This window comes from Chiloscyllium plagiosum, unplaced genomic scaffold (genome assembly GCF_037043375.1).
Source record: "Chiloscyllium plagiosum isolate Xiang-an unplaced genomic scaffold, Cpla_swu_hap1 HiC_scaffold_13, whole genome shotgun sequence".
In the NCBI taxonomy this organism is placed as follows: Eukaryota; Metazoa; Chordata; class Chondrichthyes; order Orectolobiformes; family Hemiscylliidae; genus Chiloscyllium; species Chiloscyllium plagiosum.
The window spans coordinates 52,372,388-52,379,753 of NW_028270151.1; positions in this window are offsets into that span (position 1 = coordinate 52,372,388).

Below are 7,366 nucleotides of genomic sequence, written 5' to 3' on the forward strand. Positions count from 1 at the left end.
GGGGTAGTAAGCCACTCAGTTGTATCAATTACTATGAAGTTTCAACAATGAAACCAGATGGAACACCTGGCTCTGGAAAAGACAACAGCCCAGTCCTCCTTACTAAAATCTGGGGGCTGGTGCCAAAATCGGGAGAGCTGTCTCACAGATTAGTCAAACAACAGCCTAACGTAGTCATACTCACGGAATCATATCTCCTCAGATAATGAAGCAATCCATTTTCACATGCAACATCTGGATAATACCCAGACTTGGGCTGGCAAGTGGCAAGTAACATTTGTGTCACACAAATGCAGGCAATTACTATCTCCAATAAAAGACAATGTAACTATCACCCCTTGACATTCAATGGTGTTACCATCACTGAATCCCCCACTATCAATTTCCTGGGAGTTACCAGAAATTTAACTGGACATGCCACATAAACGCAGTGGCTACAGGTCAGAGGCTAGGAATACTGTGGTGAGTAACTAATCTCCTGAATCCCCAAAGCCTGTCCACTATCTACAAAGCACATGTTAAAAGTGTGATGGAATACCCCCATCTGCCTGGGTACAGGTCCAACAACAATCAAGAAGCTCGACACCATCCATGACAACGCAGCCAGCTTAATTGGCAGTACATCCACGAGCATGCACTTCCTCCACCACTGACACTCAGTAACAGCAGTATGTGCAAGGTGTCCTGCAGAAATTCACCAAAGATCCTTTGACAGCATCTTCCAAACCCATAAACACTTCCACCTAGAGGGACAAGGGCTGCAGATACATGAAAACACCACCATATCCAACTTCCACTCACCATTCTGACTTGGAAATATATTGCTGTTCCTTCACCGTCACTGGATCAAAACCCTGCCTTTACTTTTTTCAGTTTTTTTTCTTTTGATTTAGTGAGTTACAGGAGTTCAAATAGAGACTAACAAATGGACATCCTTTCTGACACTGTCTTATGATAAGCAACTCCTCGTTTGTAGCATAGAAAGTATAAAAGAAATTCTTAAAAAAAAATCAACAAGCCAATCTTAAAGTAGTAGAATACAGACCAGCAGAGAGTGATGCAGACTTTGACAGCTTCTAAGGAAATTAAGATGAGGTCAACTTGATATTGCACTTGTTATTTGTTTAGATTCCAAAAACCCAGGTATTTACTAAAAGGAAAATAATCAAAATGTATATTAAAAAAATCAAAGAACGTGAATATTAATAACCACATTTTATCCTAAATTATCAGCTCCATTCGGGTATTAAAAGTGCAATGAATGTAGATGCTTGGGCTTCTGCATTCAACCTTTCTTCTACATTCCTTTGACTCAGTCCTGATGAAAGGTGCTACCCGAAACATTGACTCTCCTGTTCTTCTGATGTTGCTTGACCTGCTGTGCTTTTCCAGCTCCACATTTTATCGACTCTGACTTTCCAGCATCTGCAGTCCTCCCTATTTCCAAGTATTAATCTTGTGACTGAAAAGGCTACAAAGAACAAAGAATAGTTTTATTACCCAGACCAGGGGAAATCAGTCAATCTGGAAAACAAACCAGATCAGAGAGTCAATTCCTCCAACTGAAAGAGCAGAACTCTGCTAAATCCAGTCTACTCAGACAATGCAAAGGGACCAACTAGTTCTCACATGAAAATATTGGCTCTATAGAAATCTGGCTGTAATCTTATCTGGAAATCCAAAGACTGCCAACTTCCATAAAAATACTTCAACAAGAAATCCACTGATGCCCATCCTGTGTACACTTTAAATGGAGTTTAATATAGATAATTATGAGGTCTTGCATTTTGGAAAGTCAAATCAAGGTAGGAGTTTCACAGTGATGGAAGTGCCTTAAGGTGTCTAATGGGACAGAGGGACCTTGAAGCTCAAGTGCAGTTCTCCGTAAGTGAAGTCACAGGTGGACAGGGTAGTGAAGAAGGTTTTAGGCACATTGGTCTTCATCAGTCAGGGCACTGAGTAAAGAAGTTGGGAAGTCATGTTGCAGTTGTACAGCATGTTGGTGAGGCCACACTTGGAGTATTGTGTTCAGTTTTGGTCACCTTGGTATATTAAACTGGAAAGAGAAATCTACAAGGATATTGCCAGGACTCGATTGGCTGAGATATGGGGAGAGGTTGGACAAGCTAGAACTTTTCTCTTTAGAGCATAGGAGACTGAGTTTGGGGGGGTGGAATCTTATGGAAGTGGTTGACTTGGGTATATTAAATACATTTAAAAGGCATTTGAACAAATACATGGACAGGAAAGGTTTAGAGGCCAAGTGTAGGGAAATGGTTTAACATGGATGGACATTTTGATCGTAATGGACCAGTATAGGCTGAAGGGCTTGTCTCCGTGCTATAGGGCTCTCTGACTCTATGAATCTGAATCAGAATGCAATTTGCTTCTTGTTAATGATCTAGTTACATGCTTTGTTCTCTAGAATCCTTGCTTGAACGTGTACCTGTGCATAGGAAATTGAGTGTCTGGAGTTTACATTCTGAGATATTATCTGAATATGGATTTATCTTGATTTAAACTTGCCCAAAAGCCTGTGTCATATTTATTCCTGAATATCATAAATCCTTTTAATCAAAGCCAAGTCATAGAGTGTAAAAATAACTCAGCAAACTCAAGCAGTAATTTTTTATTTTATTCCATTTCCAAAATTCCTAACTTTTCAACTATTATTACTCCTTACAAAACTATTCAAACTAGGAATTTCTTTCACCATCTTTCCATGTCTCCAAAAATGCATTTCCTAGCTGCCACCTGAGAACCGATACTAGAAGATGTACTCTCAATACAAAAGGTTCACAGAGTCATGATAACTTTCTCTCATCATAACTTGTTCCTGGAAATAATTTGCAAGCTGACTTGTCTCACCTACAGTGTACACAAATTCCACACATTTGAAAGCTTGCCACACAAGAAGACTTGTAATTAACAACTTTTGAAGTGGAGTTCGAAAAGTGTGGCACAGGAAAAAAAACACAGCAGATCAGGCAGCATCCAAGCAGCAGGACAGTCAATGTTTCGGGCATAAGCCCTTCATTAAGAATGTCGACTCTGACTCTCCACCACCTGCAGTCTTCACTTTCTCCTACTTCTGAAGTGGGGACAATCAGACACCATTGAAGCTACTACATTATGTTAAATCTTACTCATATGAGGATTGCAGAATCAAGGTTCAAAATTGTCACCACCTACACATTCGTAGCTCAGCTTAGTGATCCCAGGTAAGTATGTCATTTCTGAAACATCCTTCTTTTCAGGCAGGATATCAGATATCCAATAACTCTCAGTATGGAATAGTGCTCTTTATGACTTCTGTTGGGATGCAGACGTATACTCATCCACTCTTCATTCCTTTTGCATCCTCGAAGTATCACTTCCATATCACTACTACACTACCTCCTATGGGATATCTTTAACAAAAATAATTTCTTTCCTTCTCCTCATCCCAACCATTGTCCTCCAGATTATTTTTGCTTCAAATGGATTAGATATAAACTAAAAGAAGCTTGGGTTTTTGTGATGGAGATTGGGGCACATGAAAGGATTTAAAACCTATAAGCTACAGCTTTCACAGGTCAACCAGTCCAATTATATTCTATATCTAGACCCTTGAGTTACCCCGAGAGGTGAATGAACCTTCATGAGAGGTTAGATTTAAGAATAAATCTGCAATGCTCCTTCCAGTCACTCTTTTATATAAACGTCAGAAGCTACCTACTCACTAGAAACATGAATTCATGCTTAAGTTGAAGGTATTCAAACAACTGAATCTATAGGAATTCAGGCATTAACTTGTTGCAGTAGGTAACAAATTTTTAAAGCTGCAGTGGTAAAGTTTGTGAAGGAAGATGGAGATGTTTATTGCAAATTAGTGAAGTAGAAAATCTTTGAAACGTGGAGTAGCACAAAAGATCAGTTCTACTTCAAAAGAAATAAGAATGACCAATGCATTGAACCCCATGAGGTGAAGTTGATTAGAGAGGACAGCATTGGTTCTTATCTTTTCAGATAATTACTTTTTTCTTGACTTATTCTTCTGTTCGAGTGATGAGACATCACCCTCATTGCCACTGCCATCTCATTCTAGAATGGTTTGACCTCAGCTTTTAAGAGGTTTTTGTCAGTACTTACATCTCTTCCAGAAAGATCTATCTTGTAAGTTAAGATTCTTTTGTATCTTCCTAGCTGTTTTATAAATTGAAGCCATTTTTCTTACAAATTGCACAAAATATTTCATTGCTATAACGAATGTCTTCTTCCTGTTGATAACTTTCAAGCCTAATGCAGTAAATTTCACATCGACAAAAACTGTAAGCCCATTACATTAACACTGCCTCATCATTACTAAGCTCTCCATAAAGTTGTTCTTAAAGCTAGAAAATTGTATGCCAAGTCTTTAATACAGAAAAATGTTGCAATGTGCTTCACATAAGATACAATCTGGAACTTATCCACGAGCTGCAGCTCAAAAGCAAATAAATGTTACGAATGCCCAATTTTTTTGGAAACTGTATTCGCCAATGCAAACTGAGATTTGCATCTTACAACTTTAGTACATGCCCAATGGATTAACACTTGATCATTAATATTTCTATAATTTCTGAATGATCCTATTATTGAACAAATATTTATTAGAAACATAGATAGCACAAAGTCAGCTTGGTTCTAATATTTTTAAAGAAGTTGAGGAAGATTTTTGGGTGTGTACTATTATAAATATATTATATTTCATCTCTTGAGGTTTAATGAATACTTGGTTTACTACTGCTTTAAAGGTTTAAGTTACTGTTACTTAACTTGCCTGAGATAATTACACTTTCAAAGTAATTCATTGTGAAACTGTAGACTATCGATCATTATAGTAAAGAAAGCTTTGAGATACATCTACAAACCTTAGGTAAGTCTGTAGTTCTTTAATAAGTTGTTTCAATGTTAGCCCACTTCAAAACACCAGCATAGAAATTGCCAGCTGAAGAAAGGCCAAGGTCCAGGTAATTCTCCTCTCCCAACTTCCTGGTCCTCAGCCAGGAGTTGTAACTAATCATAGCAATCAATTTCTACAAATTAGTTTATAGTTGTTCCAAACATAAAGCAAAAACCTAGTAGCAAATGGCAATGATTATTGAAGCACAAGATCCTAAAGGGGCTGGACAGGGTAGATGTTGAGATCCTTTTTTTTCTTGTGGGGAATTTTAGAATTATAGAGATATATATGGCCTTGCAGCCCTTTATGTCCATGTCAGTCAAAAACAAGCAGCTAATTTTCTAAACACATTTTCTGCACTCAGCCCATAGCCTTGTATGTCTTGGCATTACGAGCACATTTCTAAATCTTTCTGAAATGTTGAGGGTTTCTAACTCTACCATGCCGATAGGAAATGAGTTCCAGATTCCCAACCCTCTAGCAGAAAACGTTTTTCCTCAAAACCTTCTGTCCTTACCTTAAATCTAAACATTTGTCATTGATCCCTGCATCAAGGAGAAAAGTTTCTTCCTAACTGCTCTATCTAGGCTCTTCGTAATTTTATACATCTCAATTATGTCCCATCTTAACTTTCTCTGCACTACGGAGAACAATCCCAATGTGTCCAATCTCTCTCCACAACTATAACTTGGTAGCCCTGGCAACATCCTGGTAAATCTCCTCTGTACCCTCTCCAGTGCTAACATAGCCATCCTGTGGTGTGCATTCCAGAACAGCACATAATACTCTAAAGGCTTAAGATGGAGTTGAGAATTTTTTTCTTCTATCTTTAGCTCTGTTGAATTCTATTCCAAAAGCAGTGGAAGACAAGTCATTAAATATATTCAACAATGAGTTAGGCAGACTTGTGACAAATGTGACAAAGTTGCTCCTTTAACAAGGTTATGCTGTCCATTTTTTTTTCCAGAGAGGTCATAAAAGACACAGACTCCGAGAAGTCTAAGTTGAAGGGTTTTAGGGCCAGGTTAATTATAGCTAACAGATACTGCCTCAGGCAACAGGCTTTCATGTTTGAAAACAAACACTTGTACAATGAAAAGGGACTGGCCAGTTCATCCATGCTCAGCTTTTCTCTGGTTTGGTTTGGTTTTTAGCAGTAGTGTTGAAAACATTCTGGACCCCAAAGAAGCAGGCTGATCCTCCTCTCTCTCTGACTTCTCTCCTGTAAGACCCAGTGTTTGATTTTACCTTTTGTGCCAAGGGCATTCATGGGGATTGTTGCAAGTGTTGGAACAGCATCATGAAATTGGGATGATCTGTTAGGTTTTCGGATAGGTCAAGTTATTTGGTATTCTGTTCTTTTTTATTTACAAGATTACCGAATGAAACATAACCAAAGTGTTTTGCTTAAAACTAACTAAAACTTGACCAGCTGCATCATTCCTCGAACATCCACATTCCACCTACTTAAAGCAACTAGCAAAGTTTGGGTCTGGGCTACCTTCTTGAAATGTTTTGAGGGTGTCTGGTGTGGTCCATAACACAAATAGCGTAATCAGGAGTTATGGAAATGTGGATGAGGACGCAGGCAGAATAGTAGAAAAGCCAACAATTGTGTGAGTCTTGATTTATTAAAAGGGTCAGGCCCAATGGGTTGAATAGTATACTCATTCTCCCATTGTTTTTATGATCTTTTGGCACAGCCGTTGTTCCTCCCAAGCATGATACTATTATCTCAAACACAATGCAGAATAGGTACATGTCAAAATGTGATTAAAGCTATCAAAATTTTGCCATTGTAATATTGTACTTTCTGCACAATCTTTGGCATTCCTACATGAACTAAGCATTGAAAAGCTGGGCATGTACATTTTCTTCAATTTGTTCTTAGGCCTGAAATATGATTACTAAGCGTAGAAAGTGTGTCTTCATTCAAGAATGGCCATAAAGTCAAATATTTGGCCATTTGACTAATGGATAGGTCTTGAAGAGGTGGAGGGTCAACTATTGGGTGTTCTATAGACTCAGATTCTAATTTTGCATTGTTCAATTCCATCTTGATCAGAAACCAAAGTCAGAGTCATACCTGGCTTGAAACTTTAACTCTGTCTCTCTCTTCGTGAATGCTACCAAACCTGTTGAGATTCTCCAGCATTGTGTCTGTTTCATATTTTCAGTATTTAAAGTATTTCGCCTTTCTTCAAAGCTACAGTTCAATTAGCTTCAAATAGTGGACTACAACACTCAAAAATAGGAATATGCATTAGAAGCCAAGTTGACAGGAACAAACAATTAGATTAGATTAGATTAGATTAGATTAGATTCCCTACAGTGTGGAAGCAGGCCATTGGGCCCAACCAGTCCATACCAACCCTCTGAAGAGTAACCCACCCAGACCCATTTTCCCCTCTGACTAATGCACCTAACACTATGGGCAATTTA